The following is an 18,720-nucleotide window of genomic DNA, read 5'->3' as shown; positions in this document are numbered from 1 at the left end:
TCGTTTTGAAAGTTGAATGGTTTATGCTTGAAAAAAAAAAAAAACATTACAGTCTGAACTCACTGGTTGAACTTCTATTCCCTTGTTGAATATGTGCTTTTTAGTTGGCACGATTTGCCATACAAAAATATTCTGAAAATTTTCCCAGCATGCCGAGAATTTTTTGAAATTTTCAAAAACCTGTTTTCCCATACAAACGCATGCTTTTTAATCTAACTATCAGCCAGCTATCGAGCGTTCAACTAAAAAGCATGCCAACTAAAAAGCGTTCAACTAATGAATTCTGACTGTACTTCATTTTTTTAAGTACTCAACTAAATTTTCACAGCAAAATGGCTCTAAGAATTTTGAAAACTGTATATTTCACGTCTATCATATTTTTTCCAGAATTATTCTATGAGTAGTTAAAAAGATAAAGGAGTTTCCATTTGAATAAAAACCGTTAGCAGACTAAAAATCAATTGATAAACCAAAACGTTAATGATTCGTTTCAATCGATCTCAGCACGATTTTTCGATCGAAAAAATTCTATCAATGCGACTGTTATCTGACACATATTTTCCCTCCACCTACGTTCATTTTACTGCTCTAATTTAATTTGATCTTCTATAAGTCAACCCAGATCCTGGCATATGCTGATAATATAGATATCATTGGTCTGCTACTCTCCTATGTAGCAGAAGCCTACCAAGCGATCAAGTAAGCGGCAGAGAACCTCGGATTGCAGTTAAACGAGGCAAAGACCAAACTGATGGTGGCAACGTCAGCGGCCCTAACAATAAATAATCAGACTCTACGTAGGCGTGACGTACAGATAGATGAACGCACTTTTGAAGTCGTCCCACAATTCACCTATCTTGGGTCAAAGGTCAGAAACGACAAGACCATGATAACTGAGCTGCGCGCAAGGATGTTGGCTTTCCACAGCCTGAAAAATCAGTTTACCTCAAAGAACCTGTCGTACCTATATAGTACCGGTACGCATGGGAACGGACGACCCAATGCGTAAAGTCTGTTTAGGCCGTCCACAAGGACAGAGGAGGCGTGGTAGGCCCAAACTGAGGTGGCAAGATTGCGTAGAGGCGTCCGTCATTAAGGTAGGGATAACGGACTGGTAGTCAAAGGCGCGAGACCGTGAACTATTGAAGAGCTTGCATGCTATCGAAGTTTAATCAGTAAGTAAGTAAGTAAGTAAGTAAGTAAGTAAGTAAGTAAGTAAGTAAGTAAGTAAGTAAGTAAGTAAGTAAGTAAGTAAGTAAGTAAGTAAGTAAGTAAGTAAGTAAGTAAGTAAGTAAGTAAGTAAGTAAGTAAGTAAGTAAGTAAGTAAGTAAGTAAGTAAGTAAGTAAGTAAGTAAGTAAGTAAGTAAGTAAGTAAGTATGTAAGTAAGTAAGTAAGTAAGTAAGTAAGTAAGTAAGTAAGTAAGTAAGTAAGTAAGTAAGTAAGTAAGTAAGTAAGTAAGTAAGTAAGTAAGTAAGTAAGTAAGTAAGTAAGTAAGTAAGTAAGTAAGTAAGTAAGTAAGTAAGTAAGTAAGTAAGTAAGTAAGTAAGTAAGTAAGTAAGTAAGTAAGTAAGTAAGTAAGTAAGTAAGTAAGTAAGTAAGTAAGTAAGTAAGTAAGTAAGTAAGTAAGTAAGTAAGTAAGTAAGTAAGTAAGTAAGTAAGTAAGTAAGTAAGTAAGTAAGTAAGTAAGTAAGTAAGTAAGTAAGTAAGTAAGTAAGTAAGTAAGTAAGTAAGTAAGTAAGTAAGTAAGTAAGTAAGTAAGTAAGTAAGTAAGTAAGTAAGTAAGTAAGTAAGTAAGTAAGTAAGTAAGTAAGTAAGTAAGTAAGTAAGTAAGTAAGTAAGTAAGTAAGTAAGTAAGTAAGTAAGTAAGTAAGTAAGTAAGTAAGTAAGTAAGTAAGTAAGTAAGTAAGTAAGTAAGTAAGTAAGTAAGTAAGTAAGTAAGTAAGTAAGTAAGTAAGTAAGTAAGTAAGTAAGTAAGTAAGTAAGTAAGTAAGTAAGTAAGTAAGTAAGTAAGTAAGTAAGTAAGTAAGTAAGTAAGTAAGTAAGTAAGTAAGTAAGTAAGTAAGTAAGTAAGTAAGTAAGTAAGTAAGTAAGTAAGTAAGTAAGTAAGTAAGTAAGTAAGTAAGTAAGTAAGTAAGTAAGTAAGTAAGTAAGTAAGTAAGTAAGTAAGTAAGTAAGTAAGTAAGTAAGTAAGTAAGTAAGTAAGTAAGTAAGTAAGTAAGTAAGTAAGTAAGTAAATTATCCGTAAGAATGACTGTCCTACTACAGGTAATTTATAAGACACTCATGGCTAAACCCATTTGTGGTACCAAGCTACGCCAAATAAGCAACAAAAAAAAATTCATTCATTTTGCTATGGCCTCCACCCGAACACACACCATACAACTGTAGCTTTGGATATTATTTACTCTAATTAATATGCCATGCGTGGAATGGTTGTCCACTCCCTTCCGCATTATCCTAGAACGAACACACATTCGTTTTCCTATAATCGACCCGCACAAATCGTCAACCGCTGTCCGGCTTTAGCACGGTTTAGCGTCGTGTGTTGAGTGTATGCGTATTGGCCGGAATAGAGCTTAAAACAAACATACCGACAGCGAACCGTTGAGATTCAAATTTCAATCATTCAATTTAGGTGCCGAGTTTTCGGGCACACTATCTCTACCACTTCGCGGAGCTGATAAAAGCGAGACGCGATTGTTGCGCTGATCAATCTACAAACGGGTTCAGTGTGTTTCATTTGCTTTCGTTTTCCATTTACTGTTCATGCGGTTGTTTTTTTTTTATTATTTCTTTCGTCTCAGCTTCAGTTTTATTTTCTAAACGTCTAAATCACAGACGATGCGGTGGGGTTTAATTGAAAGTTAAATTGTTTTCTACCCCTTTCACCTGCCCATCTTTATAGAGCTTTTTAGGATAATCGACCAGCAACGCGTAATGTTAACACGCTAGCCAACAGCAATCGATGGAGGCATCGGAACACGTGTTCGAAACAATTGGCACACTCTTTCTTGCAGAACCTTTCTCGATCGCACAGCTTTCTCTATCAGGCCATCGGTAGCGGAACTATCGCCGACGCGGGGACGTGAGCAGATTGTTGTAAAACTGTTAACCCTTTTTTTCTTCTGTCTGTTGTTGGTGCGTGTCCACGCATCGATGATCCTACAAGAAGTTTCTTCGAACACATTTCGCATTTCTTGGTTGGTGAATTAATTCGCAAGTTGAAATCGATAAACCGGCTGTCTAGTGGGCAGTTCGTGGGCATTTGTTTATGCGAAGGAGTTTAGCCTCGTTGTACGAGAGAAACGAGGAGGTTAAGTCTATTTTACATTTACAGTAGATGCGCAATTAGGTTTTTAATGTATTTTGAAACCTTTGTCGATATTTTATTTAAAGTATCTTATTACACAATCTTTAAGCAATTCTGAAAAAAATCCAAGCTTCAAATGTTCTATTGTAATTTACTTGATGACCTTAGGTTAAATCAGCAAACCAACAGAAAAAACCGTAAAATAAAATCTGTGGAAAACAGAATGTCACTGATTGGCTGTTTTATTTCTTTTTTTGTAAATGAACATCTTTATGAATGCATTAGTGTGGCAGGGAACATTTATTGACAAACCGTTGCCAACATGAGCCATATTCTCTCAAACGCTCAAACGAGAGAGATGTTGGCTCTCCATGTGTGTATCTCTATTTTCGCTGAGCTCGGCACAAAGAGAGTGGTTGATGCGTACTAGCCTACAGGTGGATCGTAAAGGTGCAGGGCCTCTAGGTATCTTTGTCCAATGTTTGGGTTTGATATACACAAGATAAGATACGACAATTCTTTGTTCGAAATCATTATTATTTTTAACCGATTCTTTTTGCGGTCATATTACAAGACATCATAGAACTATCTTGTTAGAAATGAGTTACATTCACTCCCAGAAAAGATTCATTTCATTTTATTTATTACCCTCTTATAACGAACTTCCATCTTAACACGTTTTTAGCATAAGGAATAAATTTAAATGTTTTAAAATTACCCAACGCAGAAAAGCATATTCTTGCATTATGAGCAACAAAAGTTTGATTTAAAATTATCTGCATACATTGGGAAAAAATACAAAAATTGGTGCAAATTGATTCCAGAAGAGTACATAATTGGTACTCTATCTTTGTTACTTGCTCATGTAGGCGAGAATTGCATTATTTAAAATCAATTTATGCATAGCGGCTCCCAGCTCAAGAATGATCGAATGAGATCTTTCTAGAGAACGAGAGTATGATTAACGGGTTATTTAAAAATGATCACAATAAATTAATTAAGATTTGACAATTATAAAAAAGAATGCCTGGTACATGGGTTGAGTAGAATGTTTGAAGAAAACGATCAAGTATACATAGGAACAGGTTCTAGGGAAAGGTGTCGAAAAGAAACAAATCAGTCTGGTAATGGATCTACGACAGGAAGGATAACAATAAATATTTAAACTTGTAAAATCTTGAAAAAGTTATAAGGAATTTCAGAGAACTATTTATAATTATGGAAAATCGTATCATCATAATTCCAACAAACCAAGTCAAGGTACGGTTCTTTTAGGTTTACCCGCCATTTATTTTTTTCAAACGTACCCCACCACCACTGAAGCAAGTCGCGAGCGATTTCATGGAGCCCGTCTCTCGGGGCCCGGTATCGTCCGAGGGTTGTTTCATAGTCTTTCCAACCGTTGCTTTCGCAGGGTGCTTGCTGTTCAACGGCGCGGTCCATTGCGTTCAAACGAACCGTTGTTTTGGTCGGCATCGGCAAATCGGCATTTAATCCGCGAGCGTTAACACGCGATACAGTACCAAAACCAAGCTACAAGACGGAGCGAACCATTCGCGGCGATAGTGTTTGAAGCTTTGTGGGTCAGTGACGTGTGATCGAGCATTTGTACGGCTTCCAGTAGGAGCTAGAAATATCGCAAAGTGAAAAAAACCCATCGCTTATAAATCAAAAACCCCCCAAAGACGCAGCTTCCAGCTAGAGTTGTTTGTCGTCAGTGCGTTAGAGCGCGTCACGTTGCGCACAAAACAGCGCCGCGTTTGCGCCGGGAAGGGGGCGCCGAGTGGAAAATGTAGAACAGCTCGGCGGGAGCAAACAAAAACGAAAATTGAAACCGCGTGTGGATAGTGACACAAACACACACGCGCAGTGCGAGTAAAAAGAACCAGACTTCTTGCGTGGTGGCGTTCAAATACGACAAATGACATAAAATCATGTTGTTCATCGTCACGGGACGAATAATCTGCTAATCGGTTGCTGATGAAAATCTGTCCACTTTTTTCGTGTGTGTTGAAAAGAGTGCTTCGGCAGCGGCATCCATCGTTCGATCAAAGGAAGCATTGTATGTGAACGGTTGCTGTATTCGCTTTCCGTTCGTCTCATTTTACTGAGTGCAAACAAAACAGCAAAAATAAAACGTACAAGTTCATCGTGTTTAATTGCAGACCAACATAGTGGAAATAAAAGCAAAAACCCTCGTGCGAAAGCGAAATTGGAGAAAATCCCCTGCGCGTCACGCTGTCATTTGATGGGTTTTAGTCAAATTCGCAGTGTCGACCTCAAAAAAGCTAAAGCAACGCGAGTCAGCGAATTAACACGTGCGTCCTAGAAGAGTGTGTGGCAGCGGTATAAAGGTGCAACAGATGTGCTTGCTAGTGTGTACATGAAGGTTTTACTTTGTTACTTTTACTTCACGTCCATCTATTTTGTATGTGTGTGTGATAGTTTGAGTGCATCAAATATCCGAAAAAGAAATGAGCTAAGCTGCTTCGCCCAGAAAATCGAAAGAGTGCACTTCGAGAGTGGAAGCCTTGCGGCTGTGTTAATCGATCGTGAGCATCTGATGGTACCTCGCTAGACGAAAAGTAAAAGGAAAAGCTAGACCGTACGGAGATGGAAAATGGTGTGCTAGTGCTTGAAAGGAAAATTAAATTTTCTAGCCCACTTTCAGTGTGAAAAGTACCATCGTGCAGCCCAGTCCCAAAAACTAGGCAAAGCATACTGTGATTGGAAGATATCGCGCGTGTGACAGCCCATTACTGTCAGCAAATCAAAAGTGGTCCACTTCTGTCATCTTTCTTGCCCGAAAATAAAAAGTGTCAACTGCTTTCTACTCCAAGATTTCTTTCGACGGTTTTCCATTGAGGCCGGTGTTCCATTCCCCAAAAGTGATGCTGTTAGTTTGCCTTTGCTTGAGAGTATGAAATGGTACACTTTCTCATGCAAGTTTGCTTTCAATCGGTGCATTAGTGCAAGGGCTTTTTTGAAATAGTGCTGTTTTTTGTGAATAAGCTTACTTGGTGTGTGTACATAGTCTATTGGTTATCCCCGGTCCCTTGTTTAGTGAAACGTGGTGTGGAGTAGTTAAAAGGGCAAAAAAAGCTTCTGCCATTAAATAGCACCGTGTGTAAGCATTGTGTCTGTGTGTTCGGGTGTACGAGTTTCAAACGCTTACAACTAGTGACCAGTGTGACGAGTGTCAATTGATCAATTACCAAGGGCGCAAGGGGGCTGATAGTCCACACAGTGTACACTGACAATGTTTTGACGATCATTGAACCGTTTAGAAAAAAAAACGCTCCAAACACACTAGGTAACAACTGTTTCCGTCGAATGTGAACACAAGAAGCGTAGTAGCCGAACAGCGAATCACCTGTGAGCCGGCCATTCCAACATGGCGCAGTTTAAAGACAACTCGTGGGTAAGTGTAACAGCCGTACTACTAATGACAGGGGGGAAACACGTACACACTTACATTTTTGCGGTACATTTGCTGGATAGTAAACGAGGAGTGTTGAAGCGCGCCTGTGTATGTTGGGACGTGTGCTACGGAAAGAGTAAATACGAGCAGCAACGAAACTCATTACAAATGATGAAGCAGGTTGTTCGTGGGGCAGATACATTCTGAGTAACTTCCGCCTTCCAACGGAGTTGAGAAGACGCGATACATATCTAAACGAACGTGTTTTCACTGTGCTTACTGAGTTTTCTCTACATCACTGGATAAAACAGCCAGGATATGTGAAAATGTTTATAATCGCGAGTATTTTGTATTGATTTGGGTTATTCGTATGCGTATGGAAATGCATTAGGGAGAAAAATGTCTATCTGTGACGTTGTAATATGCTCTAAGCATTCTCCATCTAGCCATCATCGAATGGTGACTAAAATCATGAATATAAAATTACTAATATAATTTACCGGTTATAATTTGTTTTGTTTATAAAGGGTTTTTGACTGAAATTAGATGGCATTTTTGTAAAATTTAACTAGTCTATGCTAGTTAACATGTACATTTATTTTTTAACTTTTTCTTTAGCGCCTATTAAGTTGCTAAATTCTTTGACGGATTGTTACATTATGAAAAACCCTCTAGCAAAATTTTTATTTTATCATAAGTTATCTGGCCATAATAGCAAAACAAAAAGAGCTCACAGTTGACAATTTTTGAATGATGTGAGCATGACAATACCTTTTGAAAAGAATTAGTAAATAAAGAATAATTAAAACAATGTATAAATAAATATCATCGTTCATGGTTTTGCAAAACATTGATAAAACGTCAGGATTTGTCAACCTAAATTTGTCACTTTTTCAGACTACGAAAATGTGACAACAGCTGAAAAAAGTGACAAAACTCCATATGTGACAAATTTGACAGTATTTCGCTGATGTCGTGGCCTATACATATATAATTTTCATTTTTTTCTTTCATTTAATTGTGCATTGGTGTGATAATTACTATCTTAACCTCGTGTCGGGTTATGTGAGTGCAGCAATTAGCGAGCGCAGCAAAGGAAGTGAGCTTCCACACCATAAGTAACTGTTTTGTAATACCCGAAAATTAATTCCATTACAAATGGATTATTCAACACATGATCGATATCTTATGAGCGGCCGAGAGCCGGGCGGATAATTTACGTGATCTTTTTTTTTTTGCAAATCAAACTCGATCTGCACACACGAAACCGACCGTGGCTTACGAAAGAAGGCTTGAATATACGTTAGCAAAAATAAATTTCGTTAACATTACGCAAAAAGATCATGCACACAGCTGCAAACGAAACCGCTTGTAAATTGAGCATGTGTTGTGGAACTACACTTTTGTAGTAGTACGTGCAGAAAATAATACGCATCCCACCATGTCCGAATCCGCACACCGGAACAAACAACTCGAATGATGGCAATTGGCCAGACGTGTACCGATAGTTGTGCTGTTCGCGGTGCGCTAATCAGCAACAATCCGATCACAAATGCCGGAAAATCGCACCTTCCCGTAGCTGAAGCCCAACTCGGAATGGGTTTCAATCAATCGTACCCACAAATCGGCAATTTATCGTCGAAACGGATCATTCCAGCATAGCCAATCTTGATGGATTTAATAGCAAAGTTCGACACCACGTGAAGGTGTTTGCGAAGCAAAAAATGGAAGGACTTACCAGCTGCTCGTCACGGTAGGGAAAACTAATGGGAAAGTGAGAGTTGCATGCAGATATTGCCGCCACTGCTGTTGCTGTTGCTCATTTGAATCTACCGACACCGAATGGCGTGTAGATGGGGTAGGAATGCAGAAAATTAGCTCCTTCACGATGGGGGGAAGCCCTACTGCCAAAAATCCACATCCGAACGGTAATCGATCCACTCGGTAATGGTACCGCGGATGAAGTGATCGTCGATCAGGTCGTTGGCGCACTGCCTGTGCGCGCGGTACGACTGAGAGGCGCTTGAGGATGTAATTTGATTTCCATTTTTTCGCTTTCGCTCAGTGATCACCCAGCGGCCCAGATTTGCGTGTCTGGGGATCTGGGTGTTGAAGGAAAAAGAAGGTGACCGAATCGGTCGGGTTAGACCGATGATTCCGTTCTACTTTTCGTTCGTCGGAACCGGAGGCTCGATGTATGGAAAATGGACATTTCCCATGCCCGGGTGGAAATTACCAGCAAAACAATTATAAGTAATTTCATCCGCTTTGGCCAGCTCAAGTGTGAAGGAACCGTGTGCTGATGTTTGTTTGAGAAGGAAAATGTGATCAACCGGACGGATGAGTGCAGCAGACAGACAGATGGACAGACAGACGGACCAGACCGGACAGGGGAAAACACCTTCCGTTTTCTGCCTGCAGAGAGTTGTCTCTATTACCTACCCAAAATGTGCCTCTTTGCTATTCAAACAGAGTCTTTACAATAGAGTTTATCGAAATGATTTCGATCGTTTACTCATTTGCAGGGTGTGTTGCTTGTTTTCTGTTTTCTCCACTTTTTCCACTGAACAAAGGAGGTCTTCAGCTTTCGACGGCATTCGGACGTCCGGCATGGGAATGGGCGTAGCGGTTTCTGTGTGATGTTGATGTCGCTCTAAATCCAAATCTCACAACGCGATGAGCTCGACTATCTGTTTATTGCTGTCGGGAATAGTATGGTCACTGGAATAGTGGGCTAATTATGAAGACCTAATGCGAAGGGTACGGGAAGGGATACAAGCGATGAAGAGAAAAAGAGGAACTGTTTTTTTTATGAGTAATTATCAAGAATTGTGTGTTTTCTTCCATAACGGGCCTCCATTTGTGATCTCGATGAGCCTGTGAGAGGGCGATAAAAAAAAATGGCAAGTGTGTTTGATGTTTTTGACTATAGTTTTTATAGAATTTGGTGCAATATTATAGATTGAAATTGTTGCCAAACGGTTACGTGCATTTATTGGATTTATTTTATTGTTGCGTATCCGAGAGCTTAATGAGCATATCCTAGTCATGGCACCAACTCATGAGATGTATTTGGATCGATTTTTTTAAAGAGAAAAAAACACTTGCCTAAACTGCCTTTCAAATGTAACTATCAACGTTTACCATCTCCCAGTGCTGTCCTGTGGCTATTACGTTAGTTCCACGCAAATGCATCCCTACCGCGACTAATGCAGTCCGCCGCCAAACGGCAGCTGAAAATGTCAGATTCATCCATCATCGTTTGAGGTCGCTCATTGTTTTGTGGGTCAGCCAGCGGCTTCCTTTTCGTTTGCCTAATTAAGCACCGGTCGGGCGAATGTTGTTGTTTACGCGCTCAGTTAAATCACGATCCAAACATCTCCTGATCCCCATCAGCCTTAGGAAGGTGACCCGTAGCCCATTGAATGTGTGTGTGTTGGCGGTATAAGAATAAAGCACCTGAACGTGTGCCATCATCCCACGAAAAAGGGGCCAATGGCCGCAATATGCTCCGATTTTGAAAGCGCTTACCTTGTACCGGGGGAACGTGGAAGGGCACGCATCCAGCCGAAAAGAAAACGATCGACGCGAACACCGCCTGCACGACCGCGTGCTCGGAATGATCGCACGTTTGCTGCATTTCGTACTGCGGCGCTGGCTCGATTTGGGGAACCGTGACGACGAAACATGGGATACAGTTTTTCGGACAGTCGACGATGCGTTACCGGTTCTCTGTTATGTTGGTGGGCCCCTTTTACCGGTGCCAGTATAGCCCGAAGGCACCGTAAAGAAGTGTTGTTTTAAGAAGTCCATCTCTAAGCGGTCGATCGGTATGGAGATATCTTGGTGATGTGCGTAGGATGCATCGAGTCGCACAGGGAGGGGAAGATAAATTAATTAAAGAAGCTCGCGCACCAGCTCGTGGGCACGATAAATGAAAGGTCACGGCTAGCGACCGGCAGCGAAATGTCAGTGAATGAATGGTGCACCGCGCACCCGGAGCAAGTTGCCCAAAGTCAACAGCCCCGGTGTAATCTTCCATCGATTAACCTAGTTCGTATTGTGTTTATGTCCCGGAGCTAGAGACTTATGGTTCGCTGCAGCTGTTACAGTAAAAGTCAATCTGGAAGAACAATAAAACATCTGTCAGTGGAAAATCTGGAAGGAGAGAGATAGATATTGCGTGTTATCCGGAAATAGATCGAGCAAAACGGTGTCTGGTGACTGTACCGGTCTATTTACCGTGCTGCCTTGTCACCGAAATGATGTCAAAAATGAACCACAAACGGTGCGACTCGGCAATCAGTGCCAGAGGGTGGAAACATCGAAAGGGGAAAGTCTTCGTTTTTTATTGCGATAAGATATACTTCGCAAACGCCTGAGGTAAACACATCCCGTACGGCGTAGACAACAAGGCCAGGCCCCTGGCATGATGGCTTAGACAGACAGCGTGCCAATCCGGAACTGACCTCATAATAAGTACGACGCATTCTCTTTCTCGCTCCCGGGGCGTTTTGAAGGGCGATAATAGAAAGTGACTATCGGACGATTAAAAATCCATCCATCTTGCAAAGATCTTGTGAACCGGGTGGAGAGCAGGTAGGCAGGGCGGACATGAGTCTGTTCGGCTGATCAAATAAATAAAGCAGCCGGGCGTACCAACGCGCGAGTGAAAACATTAACAACACATTCAAAACTCTCCGGGAACTATAGTTTTGAGCACCACTGTACGCTATGTCCAGGACCCCCCCCCCCTCCCCTGTCCCTGGGGGGTCTTGTTTTGATGTCTGCAGGATGTCACGGAAACAGTGCTGCTGATAGTTACATTTAAAAGCCCCGATCGCCCATTTATCACGCTGGCGCTCGTCCTTTATTGCCCCGAGCTGGCCTCGATACACGGAACGGTTCGCTAATCTCGCCGTTCGAATTTGAACTTGAGATTTAGCCTTGAGTGAAGGACTAATGGGGGCCCCGGCGGTTAAACGTGGTGTTGGAATTCCTTTTCATTTGCTGGTGCGGACTGATCTGGCCTCCTTAGGGGTAGACCGGTGGTACGCGGCTACACAACTTTCACTGTTTGGACTGAAGGCTGGATTGCGTTTGCTTTTCTTCGCCGGCTGATGCTACTGCACCGTAGGATATCGGGAGATTGACTATTATTGTGATGTGCCAAAGAGGACGGGCCCGCAAAATAAGCCATGCTGGTGATGGGTCCCTCTCGTGTGATTAGTGCAACAGTTACGGTTGCAATTAAATGAGTATGTGAGTTTTCTTTTCTAAATAGGTACTGCTTTGGATGGTTTTTATTTGTTGGGGAACTCATCACAAGGTCGTTAGGCTAATGATGTGAAAATTCTTGTCCTGTAGTGATATCAAAATATTTAAACCACTAATGTGTATGCAAATTTCATTTAAGACAGCAAATTTCTGCAAAAGTGTAAAATGTAATTCATCTACTAACAATCATTCTCTGTTTACGATGGTCAAGTTTACGATCAATCTCTGTGCTTAAAATGTTGTAATGATCCTGAGGTTACGGAATCGTGATGCGGTTGAAATGGGGTTATTCGACCATAGCTCTATTGTAACGAGTTCAAGTAAAAAGTTGAAATTTACTTAATTGATAGTACATTTGTTAATTGGTTGAAGTTTAACAACCTCGAGTAGAAATTGAAATGATTTTTTCCTATGCCTCTCATAAGACACTAATGGGTTTCTCCGTATCAAGGTTCTATATATTCGGTTTCGTGATTCTGAATGAGTCTCAAAAGCCTGTCCACGTAGGACGTTACACCAAATAGAAGAAAAGACATGAATAGATATGGCTATGACTTATTTATTTTATTCGTAGCAGGATCCATACGGGATTGATCCTATGATGGGCGTACGATATTACAACTGTACCACGGGACTGGCGTTTTAATTTCAATTTGTACGAAGAATTATGAAATATCAAGTAAAATAGAATCCGTTTAGTTTGTTCTAGCCATCATTGGAGAATAGTGCGATTTTCAAAATTCTGAAGTATTTACATCTTAAAATATCCAGATTACGATACAAAACGCAACCCTTCAACTTTTAAACATGACTTAGTAGTTCCGAAAACATTTCGTATTATCGTACACAATGTCATTACATTTAAATTAGTCGTAGTGCATATAATCGCAATCTACTTCTATGTTCATAGAACAGTTCCACTTTGCAATCAAAGATAGCCCACAATCTGAATAACCTGACGGTTGAGATCAACCACAAATTTCTGCACCAATTCATCCGTAGTTCAATCTGCGGTTTGATCATTTTCCTGCGGTTTCTGATCCGGCGCGCTCAAGTGCTTTCCAGGAAGCAATCTCTCGTCACCGGCGGAAATGATATTCACGCTTGCACTGGGCTTGTCTCAAGCTGTGCATGTAAAATGCATCGCTTGTGGCATTTGTTTGTCCATACCACTACCAGCAGCTAATCCAGCGCGCAGTGCACACAAACCACAGCGATGGTGAATAAAACGTCACCAGAAAATGAATAGCTGGGACCTATCCCTCACAGATTCTCTCCTCATTCACATGCAAATATGGTTTGTGCATCCTCTCGCCATGCAATGTGATCATGCTAGCGGAACGTTAAAATGTACCATCACCATTTCCCTCGGCACTCTGATCGATAGTATCTGGCCCGAAGGTGTGTTGTTGTGTTTGTAACCGCAAACATTTTCGTGCTTGGTACAGTTTGTGATGTGTCTATTGTGGAAACAGTATTATATTATTCGTCTAACTCTTTCTCCAAATGTGAATATCGATCGTTCGATGGGCTGTAGACAACGGCGAGATAAAAGAGTGTTGCCCACGTTGAAATGGTAATCGCTGTCCGAAGATGGATACAGCAAGTATCCGGTGCGTCGTCTTGCCGTGGGCTTACCGTTTGTGCTTTGGGCCAAATTACAACATCGCCTAACATTGTCCACTCAAGTTCAAAATCATCCCACACGATGCCAGCTTCTCTTATCGAAGGAGGTTTTGTGAGCACCTTAGTGGATGACCTTTTATTGCTTTCAACATTCTCTACTCTGGACTTGGGAAAGGAAAACGACGCCTTAACCTTGGGCGAACAAGTTGATATGGAAGAACGGGTTTCTTCCTAGCTGGATGTTGTTTCGCATATTTGTTTCTGATTTCGTTTTGTATCACGCTGTACCCACCTTCGAGAGGGCGACGTCGAGCAAGCAGGCTCAATTGTGAACCTTCTTGAGAATGCTCAAGAAGACGCTGTCAATAACCACCATCACGGACGTGCGAGACGCGTTTGAAACCGATGGTATATTTTCGTCTCAAGTGCTCCGACGCAGGATGACGTTAAAAAAGTGATTAACCAATCCGTACGATATTACGTTCAGTGTGGAGAATTCGATTTGTGCCGCCGTTTTTTTTTTTTTTATAAGACGCAATTACCATCCGCCGAGCAGTACCACAACGCGCACCGGCAAAAGCGTGAGCGCGGTCGCGTTGCATAAGGAAAAGTTACAGTTTTCCGACGCACCAAACACTGATTGTTGCACTGTGCGTGCGTGCCGTTTCGGTGGCCGTTTCGTTAGGGTATGGAATGAAAATTAGTCGTTTCACAGGGCTTCCCTAATGAGCCACGGCCGGGCCGTTTCACTTTCGGGCAAGCGGATAAAGCCATCTTTTAGCAGCCACAATCAGTTCGGCCGTCCTGGGTGGTGTTTTATTTTTTGCGCGAGTAGTTTAGCAAACGACGTGACGCTTGCTATCAACAAGGTAGGTGCCTCGGGGGAAGGGAATAGGATGGGAACACATGACTTTAACAACCATACCACCCGAGCCCCGTGATTAAGACGAGCAAATGCACACTCGCAGCGCAGACAACTTTCGAGCGCACAGGGGGCTACTTGTTTATTCAGTGGAATAGGTGATGAGTAGAAATTTCCGTTACCCTTTCCCGAGGGAAAGTGCGAAGAACAGAGGAGTCGCTGTATGTTGCTGTCTGTATCCTGTCCGGTTGATTTGCATAGATGCAGGAGCATGTTAGAAATATGTGTCAGGGGGAGCTCCGCAAAGGAGAAGGATTATGTGTTTGCACAGATTTCAGGAGCTTCGGTTGTGGTTGTATCTCAAATAACCGGTACATGGTTCCGAACACAGGGCATCGAAAACAAGAGTGTTAAGCCCCGCGTGTCATCATCAGTGCTTTGTGTCATAAAAAATGTGCAGTAAACCCTCTCTTACCTCAAGCACTTTAAAAAGTCACACTCTTTACAACTTTAGCGGCATAGTTTTTGCCGTACTTTGAGGGTTGAGTGCCCTCGTTCATTCGCGGTGCAATTATTCCACAGCGCGGATGAATGCTCACCTTTCAGACACTTGTCAACGGGTGAAGAAAAATGGCATTACGTCAGTGCTCGCGCGCTCGGGTGGGGTAGTGCAAAATACTACACAAATATAAATACAACCCCCTTCGGCTCGGCCGCGGGTTCCAGCACAATTGTGTGCAAACAAAGTCATGTAATGCAAAAAATAAGTCGCGCCCGTAGGCCGGCTGCCTCGCGGCAAGGTAGCGCGGGATCTCCCACTAAGCGCTCGGTGCTGGTGGTGTGTCTGACGCTGTGTGGGGCACACACACCGGACGCTGGCTGACCTTCGCCAAGTGGTGGGGGCCTAGCCGCTAGGGTGGATTTTATTTTTGTTTGTCCCGGCACCGATCGAATGAACTGCTTTAGCTATTTATCTCGTTAGCACGGTGCGCCAACTGGAACTAGATTTAGTACAGTGCAGTGCTCGGTGTGGCAGTTTTTAGGTGGCATTATCGCAACATGCTGTATTTTATGGATTAGAATTTATTGGTTTGGACTTTCAATCTTTCAAAATTACTTTCAATTGTCATTTTTAATGAGTAATTTCCTGTGAATTGCTGCAGGAATCGCTATAGAGCGGGCGCTGCATATTGATATATGTCTCTGTTAAGCGCAACTCTCAACACGAACGATATATGTAGATTTTTTCATTTTGTTAAAACAGTATTTCAAACGGTAGCTAAACAATTTTATAGCGATATCAATCGATTTTAAAAGCCAAGTGATTGTTGAATCAGATAAGAAAGGGTATAAATGGAAATATTAAAGGCTAAGGCCAGAACCTGAAATTGAAGTGTCAAATAATATCATTTTAAGATGTTCTGAAAATCACTAGCTATAAAATAAACCACAATACATGACGCAAGTAAAAACTAAAGTCCGTACCAAAACTTTAGGTTTGTGTTTTTATTGCTTATATATTGCAGCATTTGAAGCGATTCCTTATTTTTGACGCACTTTAGTATGTCGTGCGTGTTCAATATCAACCAAACACAACAACCATCGAATACGTTGGCGATGCTGGCCGGCCAGTAGAGTAGTACCACATTTTAGCGTGTATAACGACCCCATTTTAGGTTTATAATGATAAAAATCGGATTGTGGGGGTCGTTGACACGAGTAGTAACGTTTCGATTACACTTGAGACAATAAATTCGATTATACACAGAGACAGACAATTTGTAAAGACAGAGTATAAGGTAAACTTCATTAAAAACTGTTCCCTTATAACTGCTTTACTGTACTGTTATAAACATAACACTTTCGTGATTTAATCTTCCTAAACGTTTAAGTATTTTTTTCAATTTTACTCCTCTATTCCAGCGGTCGACAGAGTCCAGTCTGCGGGCCAAATGCGGCCTACCGCGACATTCAAACCGGCCCGCGAAAGCAATCGCTAGATTTTGAAAAATGAGAAGAACCTATTAATATACAAATTAGTGAATATCTTTTAGTAAGAGCAAGATTTGATATCGTCAACCTCTTCAAACTATGATTACTAAAATATGGGTTGACGGCCTAATCAATATGGTCATACTTGAGGTTAAATTTCTCGTCTGTATAAATAACATTGCTTTTACTTGATATTGAGATGAATATAATAAAAAAACTGATTGTTTTATATGAGTACGACAATTACATTGCTTGTTACATGTACTGCGATTGTCAAAGCCATTTTGTATTAGGAATCAGCAATCAATTTGTTTAACATGGAATTATTTGTTCGAAAAGCATGTTGATAGTTTCTAAACATACGTTTGTCTCAATGATTTTTCAGCCATCAAGGCTTTTGTACCGTTCGTAAAATATCAGTTATAATTTTTGCTGTTGGGAGGAGAGGTTCATCAATAAGTGATCCCCGCTAATCTTTCTTTGTTGTTTTGACTGATCCTTAACTAATCTTTACAAAAAGCTTTCATAAGTTGAATTACCAATTTCAAACCTCTAATTATATAATTACAGAAAAATAACAATATCGACAATCGAATTGTTTGATATAATAAACCAATTACAGTGGGACGTCATTTATCCGGATAGCTTTTATCTGGCTGTCCGTATATCCGTGTTGTTGAGAAATGATAATTCAATACAATGATGACATTGCGTGCTGAAAAGGATATTCGAAGAAATCGTAATCGGAGCATTATTTCTTTCTTCTTTGGCACAACAACCGATATCGGTCAACCCACTAGTGAAGTGAGCTTGACTTTCAGTGACTTATTGTTACCATTGCAGGATAGTCAGTCCTACGTATGGGAGCACGGTCTATTTGGGGCTTGAACCCATGACGGGCTTGTTATTGAGTCGTTCGAGTTCGGAGCATAGCACATATAAATTTCATGGCAAATTTGTTTACATTGAACAAATTAGAAGTTCATTAAAACTGACTGTATTTTGTTAAAAAATAATACTTTTTTTACAAACTTCAATTTCTGATAAAAAAAATGCTAAGACCGATTATCCGTGTTATTCAAGCATCGGGGTAGAGCATCGGTTTTCGATGAGTCTGGATAACTATTGTTCCATTTTATTTTGTTTCTACAATTTTATAATATGTTAAAATTTAAGCGTGAAAATAAAAAAAAATGACCCGCAACTCTTTGCCATTTCTCAATGTTGTCCCTTTACCTGAACAGTTTGCCGACCGCTGCTCTATTCAAATGATAAAACTGTGAGCTAAAGCAAAGACACCCGTAGAGCATTTGTCACGTACTGTGCGCGACCACCCTTCATCAACTCGGCGATTGATGCTGGGTATTCAGCTGCGCTGCAGTGTCGTAGTCGATTTTGCATCCATTTTTTGAGCTGACTAGGCATTTTCCATTGATTGATGGGCTGATGTGAGGCTTGTATGGCTTTACGTGTCAAATTTCGTACTTCCTCCCATTGCATCACCTCTGTTCGATTCGTTTTAATGAGACAAAGTAAGCAAGCAACGCGCCCCTTTCGTCAGAGTATTTTGTGGCACAAAAACAAAACAAAACACTGTCCCTTTGGTACGGTTTTTACTAACGACGAGAAGCGGAAGTGATCATGGGCGCCACTAGAGTCGCAGATGCACCCCAGTGGGAGAGAAAGAGTTGGGTGTGTGTGTGTGTTAGAGTGAACATGTGGATTTTGTATGTTGATCAGTAGCATGAGCGGTTTGCTAGAACAGGTTGCAGTCATACGGTCGCCGGAGCCCGTGAGATGGAACTAATATTTTTCTTTGCTTGTCTGTAAAAGTGGGACACTTGAGATGAGGCCACTTGGTGCTGGATCTGGATCTGGATGGAGATTGCTGGCGGGTGAAACTAACCGGATGAGTTTCCAGCTTCGCTTAGCGTAAACAGCTTTCTTCTTTGCGTAAACTGGTTTCCTGCTCTTGTATCTTCTCCTGAAGCTGCTCGGTGCTGATTAGCTTGTTTGTGTGAAAATGACTAGTATCGGTGCCTTTTTTTAAACATACAGAGATTAATTGTGCTTAAGTTGTAATGAGCCAAACGAGATGGTCTAAATCATCTTAAATGGTGTAAATAAAGTAAATAACAAAGAAATAAAGTAAACAAAATTTATGTTGGGCATGTCTTGTCACTCTTAAAACAAGAACATTCCGTAAACTCGCGGTGTTTTTTATTCGACTC

Source organism: Anopheles gambiae, chromosome 3 (assembly GCF_943734735.2).
Source record: "Anopheles gambiae chromosome 3, idAnoGambNW_F1_1, whole genome shotgun sequence".
In the NCBI taxonomy this organism is placed as follows: Eukaryota; Metazoa; Arthropoda; class Insecta; order Diptera; family Culicidae; genus Anopheles; species Anopheles gambiae.
The sequence above is the reverse complement of the archived record's forward strand: the minus strand, read 5'-3'. Positions refer to the sequence as shown.